The sequence below is a fragment of the Gymnoscopelus microlampas genome, assembly GCF_963454915.1.
Source record: "Gymnoscopelus microlampas genome assembly, chromosome: 17".
NCBI classification, from domain to species: Eukaryota; Metazoa; Chordata; class Actinopteri; order Myctophiformes; family Myctophidae; genus Gymnoscopelus; species Gymnoscopelus microlampas.
Window position 1 is genome coordinate 17626957 of NC_139954.1, and position 10562 is coordinate 17637518.

Consider the following 10562-nt stretch of genomic DNA (forward strand, 5'->3'; position numbering starts at 1 on the left):
TGTGTGTGTGTGTGTGTGTGTCCATTGTGCAGAAGAGCAACACCCCAAGATCCTAGAGGTCAGCTAAGGTCAGATGCCCTCTGGGAAGCATCCTTTGAACTGGACATCTAGTGTTCTCTGGAATGTGCTGTAGACCACTCAATATCAGCCTCATGTCTCTGTGTGTGTGTGTGTGTGTGTGTGTGTGTGTGTGTGTGTGTGTGTGTGTGTGTGTGTGTGTGTGTGTGTGTTCAGATTGGCTCTATAAGTCCATAAATGTGTATCAATATTTACCACAGTACCATGATCAGTATCATGGTCAGTATCAAGGTCAGTATCATGGTCAGTACCATGGTCAGTATCAGTACCATGGTCAGTATCATGGTCAGTATCATGACCAGTATCATGGCCAGTATCATGGTTAATTATGGTCAGTACCATGGTCAGTATCAGCACCATGGTCAGTATCAGTATCATGGTCCATACCATGGTCAGTATCATGGTCAGTACCATGGTCAGTATCATGGTCAGTTTCATGGTCACCATGATACTGACCATGATATTGATATGATACTGACCATAATTAACCATGATACTGGCCATGATACTGGCCATGATACCGACCATGATACTGACCATGATTCTGACATTAAACTGACCATGATACTGACCATGATACTGACCATGAAACTGACATTCTACAGACCATGATAAGTACATGATATTGACATTATACCGACCATGATACTGACCATCATACTTGCCAGGAAAAAACAATTTGAGCCGTTGAAAGGCATGGCGAGAGAGTATGTTTTACCCCTGTCCGTCCGTCCGTCCGTCCGTCCGTGTGTCTGTCTGTGAACAGCTAATCTCTGGCACCGTTAGCCCGGTTTATTACTGTAAATGGTCAGTATCAGTACCATGGTCAGTATCATGGTCGGTATCATGACCAGTATCATGGCCAGTATCATGGTTAATTATGGTCACACACCTGTGGATTATTATACCAGGAAAAATGACTTGGACTTATGAGGAATCATACCAGCGGAAAAAAAAACCTTCAGGTGTACAGTTTGTGACAAAAGCTTTAGTCAAAATGCTAATCTTAAAAAACACATGTTGATACACACAGGAGAAAGGGTTTTAAATGTACTCTTTGTGGCAAAAGCTTTAGTCAAAATGCTAAAGATTACTTTTTGTTGCTCTCCTTCATGGAGCTACTTGCGGATTATACCAGGGTCAGTCCACCCTTAGGTGAACACGCACTGACCCTGCACCTTAATCCCCATGTATAATGCACAAACTTTTTTGATTTTTCATTATTGCGCTCTTTTTCTCTCTAAGCACCTTAGCGTCTATAAGTATATCATGCACAGTATACATACATTGCTGCTATGCTCAGGCACCTTAGTTTGTCTCTTATCTCAGGTACTTTGTAAATATGTAGATAACTTGTTTTTGGCCTTCTATTGTTCTCTGTTGATCTCCTTCCCACTTAACCCCCTACCCCTCTTCTTTTTCTCTCTCCCCACTCTTCTTTCTACGGAATTTAACGTTGCGATGGGAGTGTTGTACAAAAACGAATTTCACCCACTTGTTTACCTTGTAAACCTGTGATGTGACAATAAACCTGATTCTGATTCTGTCAGTACCATGGTCAGTATCAGTACCATGGTCAGTATCAGTATCATGGTCCATACCATGGTCAGTATCATGGTCAGTATCAGTACCATGGTCAGTACCAGTATCATGGTCAGTACCATGGTCAGTATCATGGTCACCATGATACTGACCATGATATTGATATGATACTGACCATAATTAACCATGATACTGGCCATGATACCGACCATGATACTGACATTAAACTGACCATGATAGACATTCTACAGACCATGATACGTACATGATATTGACATTATACCGACCATGATACTGACCATCATACTTGCCAGGAAACAACAATTTGAGCCGTTATTGTCTTCGCCAGGCCGAAAGGCATGGCGAGAGAGTATGTTTTACCCCTGTCCGTCCGTCCGTCTGTGTGTCTGTCTGTGAACAGCTAATCTCTGGCACCGTTAGCCCGGTTTATTACTGTAAATGTATTACATTATGAGCAGTTATTACATTATGAGTTGCTACAGCAACTCATAATGTAATAACGGCTCATAATGTAATAAACTAAATGTAATAAAAGCTCATAATGTAATAAACTAAATGTAATAAAAGCTCATAATGTAATAATCAGCTCATAATGTAATAAAATCATGAGCCCATAATGTAATAATGTGTTACATTAAGAATCTTGCGTAGCCACTCATAATGTAATAACACTGCATAATGTAACCAGAAAAAGTGCTCCTCGGGGCACAGGTCTCCGCCAGGTCAGGGAGGTTATTGTGGCCTCCTGGTGGCGCTATAATAGGCCAATGTGAAAAGGGTCTATTTCTTCTTAGGCCTTTCAATCGGACACTGTATTCATGATTTGAGGCATTTTGTTCAAAACGAACCAATCCTGCAAACTTTGGAAGCCAATCTTAGCCAATCAGGATAGAATATAAAAAATCGAGAGAGACCCGTGTTGATCACATGACTATATAGATACTGTGTACCGATTTGCATGAGGTTTGGACAAAATCTGTAGGAGTGATATCCAAAAATGTGTTTTGCACAAATCGGCCTCCTGGTGGCGCTATAACAGGACAATCAGAAAATTTTGGGGCAGATGTTCGGGTTTGGCATCCAGGGAGTGTGTTTGCACAGTTTTGCAGCGGCCGGGCTAACAGACACACGGACAGACGGACACACGGACGGACAGGGGTGACCATGATTAATATGATGTAACACTTCACTTTTCTCAACAATATGAGACATTACTACATTATGAACTTTTATTACATTATAAGCGGCCACGTGAGATTTATAATGTAACACATTATTACTGTAGTAACTGAGTAGTACCACTGTGATATGCCTGACTACGCCACCTCCCGCTTGTGGAGGAGGCAGGAGGAACCCCTAAACCTTATACTGTTCAACTTCCCTTAAACAGGAACAATTATTTTACTAGAGGCAGTTTGTGGAAAAATATAACAACTTTATTTCCATAAAATTACAAAACACATCACTGTCTATTACAAACTAGGACAACAATTAAGGTATTTAAGGCAAGGTATTTAGTATTAAAATGGCAATCTAACAGTTACCTCTCACATTATAAGGAAGGGCGGGTGCACACAGTGAATACCAAAATAACTAGGGGAAAATTAAAGGGGACAGGCCTCAAAGAAATTATGCAATATAAATACAAAACTCAAATACAAAACATGCAGTGCCAGGTTATATGAATACACACCAATAAAACCAAAGGGGTCCCCAGTGCAGTCCCAAGCTGAGAGGAGAGCCGTGTGCAGCAGGGCGGACCCGGCCTTGAACAGGGTTACATGAATTAAATTGTAACAGAGAAACAGTTAAAATATGCCAATATGGATAAATGTTAAAACCTATGCCTACAGTGTACCTTGGCTAGATGGCTCAAACAAACAAAACAAAAAGAGTAAATTAACAGTGGAAAACAGTGGCCGGTGTGGTCCCTTTAAGGAGACAAACAAAACGCATTAGTTGCCAGCCCTAGTATCACACTATAAAACATTATATTCAAATCATTAAAAGAACAAAACAGCTTAAAACCTACTTTGTGTTGCAGTAATGGTGCACACAATGCAAGGCCAAGGCGAGGGGGCAACCTCAACACCAGAGCTGCTGTATAAAAGACAGTGATGTTACAAACTAAAATACACTAAAATCCACAAAGAGGCAATGCATAAAATGTATACTGCTTTACCCGTGTCTCCAGGTAGGGCAGATAGAACAGACACCACCAGGAGGTCACTTCATTTGTAAAACTGAAATAATAAATAAATGCATTAAAATAAGATAATAAAACACAATGCTGTTGGCTAAATTAAAGTGCTAAAGAGAATGGGAAGCCTCCATGTGCTCAACAGAAAATAGGCAACCAAACAAACAAAAGCCAGTAGTAACATGTGCTCAAACAATAAGCTAAACATTAGCATGAGCTACAACAAACAAAAGGGTCGCACAAAGTAGCAGATCTACAAGGTTCAGTTTTTGGCCTACCATGTGTTCTCCTTCTCCCTGCATGAACCATGCTGCCTACAGCAGAGACAAATGGCTCTCTACTGGGAGGAGCTGGCTTTTATACTTCCTGGTCATATGACCAGGTCAGGTGCAGTGGGTGCACCAGTCACCTAGATTCCCACATTACATTATAGAAAAATCTGTTATTACGTTATGCGCTAATTCTTTTATTACATTATGAGATGATTATTACATTATGAGTTTTTATTACATTTAAATTATTACATTATGAACCATTATTACATTATGAGCCGTTATTACATTATGAGTTGCTACAGGCCCTATAAAAAAGCAATACCATATTAAGACCTCATTTAGGCAAAATCTGTGAAAAATGTGGGAATTGTTAAGATGTAGCGTTTTATAAAGTATGACATACAACATAGATAACATTCTTACAGCCAGGAGGTGCACTGGATTTATTGTTTGGTGTGGCACATATTTATTTGCAGTGCTTTGATGTGTTTTGGTGGTGTGTGGATTATGAACCATGGTGGAGCAGTGGATAGGATACAGGCCTTCCACACAGAAGGTTCTGAGTTCAAAACCAACAAGGAATATTTTCCAACTTTTACGTTTTGTTGTCAACCCCCCAAATTGACATGTATTTGGGCAGTGGACCCCAATGTGAAAAGATGTAGTGTCAGGGCCCCCCATGAAAAAGATCTATATTTATGCTGTAACACATTTTTTTAAAGTTATTTGTCTTGTTTGTTGTTCAAGTCAAAGGACCAGGAAGGCTGTACTTGTCAGCCATCTGTTAGCTCAATGGGTTGAGACGCAGTATTCATGATCCAGAGGCCATGAGTTCAAATCCCATTGATGTCTTTCCTATGAGTCTTTCCGTTGCAGACTGGCTTCCAGAAGATCAAGTGAAAACCACCAGGAAGGCTGTATTTGTCATCCAACTGTTAGCTCAATGGGTTGAGACGCAGTATACATGATCCCGAGGCCATGAGTTCAAATCCCACTGGTGTCTTTACTGTGATGCTTTCCTTTGCAGACTAACTTCTAGAAAAACAAGTTAAAACCACCAGGAAACCTGTAACTCTCAGCCAACAGCATAGCTCAACTGGTAGAGCGTCTGTCCAATAACATGACTTGACTTGACTTGACTGGGTTAGATTCCCACTTGAGTCAAGTGTCCCCGGTAACTTGGGGCAACGGATAAATTGACTGATGTCCTTAGTGATGCTTCCCTTTGCAGACTAACTTCTAGAAAAACAACTTAATTCTAAAAAAAAACAAAAACAAGTTATAACCACCAGGAAACCTGTAACTCTCAGCCAACAGCATAGCTCAACTGGTAGAGCGTCTGTCCAATAACATGACTTGACATGACTTGACTGGGTTCGATTCCCACTCGAGTCAAGTGTCCCCGGTAACTTGGGGCAACGGATAAATTAACTGATATCCTTAGTGATGCTTCCCTTTGCAGACTAACTTCTAGAAAAACAACTTAATTCTAAAAAACAAAAAAAACAAGTTATAACCACCAGGAAACCTGTAACTCTCAGCCAACAGCATAGCTCAACTGGTAGAGCGTCTGTCCAATAACATGACTTGACTTGGCTTGACTGGGTTCGATTCCCACTCGAGTCAAGTGTCCCCGGTAACTTGGGGCAACCGATAAATTGACTGATATCCTTAGTGATGCTTCCCTTTGCAGACTAACTTCTAGAAAAACAACTTAATTCTAAAAAAAAAAAAAAAAAAAAAAAAGTTATAACCACCAGGAAACCTGTAACTCTCAGCTGACAGCATAGCTCAACTAGTAGAGCGTCTGTCCAATAGCATGGCTTGACTTGACTTGACTGGGTTCGATACCCACTCGAGTCAAGTGTCCCCGGTAACTTGGGGCAACGGATAAATTGACAGATATCCGTAGAATAACTTGCAGGAGTGTGCTGGTTCAAATCCAGTTCAACCCAGGACCGAGCGGTCCTGGGTTCGATTCCCACTAACGTCAAGTTCCCGGTAAATTGGGGCAGCGGATAAATTGACTGATATCCGTAGAATAACTTGTAGGAGTGTCCTGGTTCAAATCCAGTCACCACCTTAGTAACTGAAACCGAATCTGGCCAATTCGGTCTCAGTTACTGAGATAGATAGATAGATAGAGGGTGTGTAGAGTAGGCGGAGTAGATTAGTGAGTAGAGTAGGGGTAGAGTAAAGAGGGAATATAGTCGGGGGGGAGGAGTAGGAATAGGACCCAGGACCGCTCGGTCCTGGGTTGAACTGGATTTGAACCAGCACACTCCTGCAAGTTATTCTACGGATATCTGTCAATTTATCCGTTGCCCCAAGTTACCGGGGACACTTGACTCGAGTGGGTATCGAACCCAGTCAAGTCAAGTCAAGCCATGCTATTGGACAGACGCTCTACTAGTTGAGCTATGCTGTCGGCTGAGAGTTACAGGTTTCCTGGTGGTTATAACTTGTTTTTTTTTTTTTTAAGAATTAAGTTGTTTTTCTAGAAGTTAGTCTGCAAAGGGAAGCATCACTAAGGATATCAGTCAATTTATCCGTTGCCCCAAGTTACCGGGGACACTTGACTCGAGTGGGTATCGAACCCAGTCAAGTCAAGTCAAGTCATGTTATTGGACAGACGCTCTACCAGTTGAGCTATGCTGTTGGCTGAGAGTTACAGGTTTCCTGGTGGTTATAACTTTTTTTTTTTTTTTTTTAGAATTAAGTTGTTTTTCTAGAAGTTAGTCTGCAAAGGGAAGCATCACTAAGGACATCAGTCAATTTATCCGTTGCCCCAAGTTTCCGGGGACACTTGACTCGAGTGGGAATCGAACCCAGTCAAGTCAAGTCAAGTCATGTTATTGGACAGACGCTCTACCAGTTGAGCTATGCTGTTGGCTGAGAGTTACAGGTTTCCTGGTGGTTTTAACTTGTTTTTCTAGAAGTTAGTCTGCAAAGGAAAGCATCACAGTAAAGACACCAGTGGGATTTGAACTCATGGCCTCTGGATCATGTATACTGCGTCTCAACCCATTGAGCTAACAGTTGGATGACAAATACAGCCTTCCTGGTGGTTTTCAGTTGATCTTCTGGAAGCCAGTCTGCAAAGGAAAGACTCATAGGAAAGACATCAATGGGATTTGAACTCATGGCCTCTGGATCATGAATACTGCGTCTCAACCCATTGAGCTAACAGATGGCTGACAAGTACAGCCTTCCTGGTGCTTTGACTTGAACAACAAACAAGACAAATAACTTAAAAAAAATGTGTTACAGCATAAATATAAATCTTTTTCATGGGGGGCCCTGACACTACATCTTTTCACATTGGGGTCCACTGCCCAAATACATGTCAATTTGGGGGGTTGACAACAAAACGTTTTAGAACCACAGATTCCAAGGAAACAGCTGTAGGTGAATGGATAGAGTCACTGACTAGTCAGCCGCAGGTAACAGGTTCAAGCCTCAGCCACAGCAGCAAGTTCAGGATGTCAAATCAAATAGGTACTATTAGGAGTGAAATGGTTGTGTTTCTTCACCCCAACTGCACATGACAGCAGTTTTATATCTGTTTACATGTACGTTATTTTCAGTGATGAAGACAAACCGCACAGACGTTCACTGTACTTTAGTACATTTTGTAAACATATGACTCTAAGTAGAGTATAGCCTGACTTAAACAAACAAATAACAACTTAGTATAGTCAGACTTTTTTTTACACAACTTACATTTTGTAATCAAACTACCGAAACGAAAGTTGGTCACCACCGAAACGAAAGTTAAATCCGAAAAAATCACTAAGTGTGGAGGCCAAAATCGTCCCCCCAAAAACCTGTTAGGAGTACGTTTCAGGCAATTTAGAGTTGATTGGTAATTTTCGTTTCGGTAAAATTTATTTTACCGAAACGAAAGTTAAATCCGAAAAAATCACTAAGTGTGGAGGCCAAAATCGTCCCCCCAAAAACCTGTTAGGAGTATGTTTCAGGCAATTTAGAGTTGAATGGTAGTACTTTGTAGTGACTTTTTTTTTCATCCCTAACATTCATCGAGCTCTTTTCTTTTAACTCTAATTTTAAAATTAGAGTTGAATGTTAGTACTTTGTAGTGACTTTTTTTTTCGTCCCTAACATTCATCGAGCTCTGGACTTAGTAATTTTTCTTTTTACCGAAACAAAAGTTTCGGTAAATTTTAAAATTAGAGTTGAATGTTAGTACTTTGTAGTGACTTTTTTTTTCGTCCCTAACATTCATCGAGCTCTGGACTTAGTAAATTTTCTTTTTACCGAAACGATTTTTTTTTTTACGATTTTCTTTTTACCGAAAACAGCAACATGCTGTCCTAGTCCCTATGGGGGTTCGATAGCACTGATTTATGGAAAAAAAACATTATGGTATGTTTGAATGGTACTGCATTATAAAATACAACATATTAATTCAAATGGCTTAGAAGGCCACTGTGGGCTGATGGCTAGATAATGATTCTATGGTGACAGCCCAGAACAGAATTCTCACAAGTTCAATTCCCAAGACAGCTAGTTTATCTATCCTGGCAATGTTTCTTTGACACAGTACCTCTAGTACGGCTGTTTTTATATCCTAGTACCAGGACCTCTAGTACTGCTGGTTTTATGTCCTACCAGGACCTCATGTACTGCTGGCTTTATATCCTACCAGGACCTCTAGTACTGTTGGCAGTGACAGATCTAACCTGTCAGTGATTACACCAGGAGAATACCAGGTTAACCACTTAAACCCTCGATATACACAGTGAAACTTGCTGCAACTGTACTTGTCTGCTCTCGTTTCCTTTTACACCAAATCTCTTTGTCAGAAATAGCTGATCTCCAAGCTCACAACACGTCGCATTTTGACGCAACATGAGCCTGGACATCAGCTATTTCTGGTGAATAATGTTTTGGGTGAACTATCCATGATTTCTGATTTGAGTATCTGTATTGTACTTGTATTGTATTTTTGGATACTTAATGAGTTTTCTTAAAACCATTTGGTCCTGATTTTAACTGCATTTTATTGCTTTTTTACTGTATTTTATTTCCCCCCTTGTCACAACACCAAATTGGCTTTTTTGTGTCATCCTTTTGACCAAACATGTGCAATCAGTCGTTTTGTCCATAATGATATGCTTTGTCAATAAAAAAAGATCAATCAATCAATCCTGCCCATCTTCGCGTGGAAACAAGTGCTCTCCAAAGATGAGAACAAAATGTTAAAACAAGCTTGAGTAGCACTTTATTGCTCAGTTATACATAACATTGAGAGTTCAACATATTTCACATTTGGCCACAGTTCATTTCCCTGAATGTGTTTGCGTGGCACACAGGCCAGAGCATTCAAAGAAGGTTTTTTTTAAGCTTTAATTTTGGGTTTCATTGCCTAAAGCTCTCTGTTCATCAGCAACCTCTGAAATATTTCACTCCAAAAGATATTTCAAATAATTTAAATATTTGTTCTATTATAATAAGACAAATTATACATTTTTTAAATATCTCAATTATGTAAGATTAGTGTCTCTGACATGAAAAACGAAAACAAACAAACAAAAAATGTTGGAGTTTCCGGCTACTTCAAGAACTTCCTTTAGCAAATTATACCATTGTTAAGGACGGGGCAATATGTTATTGTAGATACCTAGGGGTGGGTTTGAAAGAAGTGATATGAAAGAAATTAGCATTACAGCTAGATATCATTGGAAATGTTTTGGTACATTTTCTTAAATGTTTATATTTTTATTTTGTAAATATTACAAACTGTATCGACAGTTCTTTTAAAAAAAGTATTCTGTTTGCATTCTCTGCTTGGAAACATAACGATCATTTGTGTGTAATGTTAATATACGCCATATGCTTTTCCTAAAGAGAATCAGACCCTTTTTGACCAGTGTCTTCAATAAAGTTACGATTAAATTAAACACAAATTAGAGACGACCATCTGAGAATACAATCATATTACTGTAAACTGTTCTTTTATATATTTTTGGTTGCCTTTGGCTACTTTAAAATACTGATGACAAAATGTTGAGGTATCAAAAGTTTATCAATGTTAGTCTGGTAAATTAGTTTATTTGATTTACCGTATTTATTTGTAATACTCATTTTGGAATGTAAGAGTGACAAACAAATGGACCAGTGTTGTTTAATTCTACGTGACCACACTGACCTGAGCACAGTGAGGCCATAACTTTAAGAGGTTAAGATCTACAAGCTCACAAACCCATCCCTATTGAATAAAAAAAAAGAAAAAGTCTTTCTATAGCATAAATAACATTATCTGAGCAGACAATCACAAATGAACTGGCATTGATATATCCAAACCATCAGCACCAGAGTATTTGACCAAAAAAAAGCCTAATAAAACATAAAATCCCTTTATGCGACAAGACCCTAATGATTTCACACACACAAAAAGAAAATTCTTATTGTTGGTAAACAAA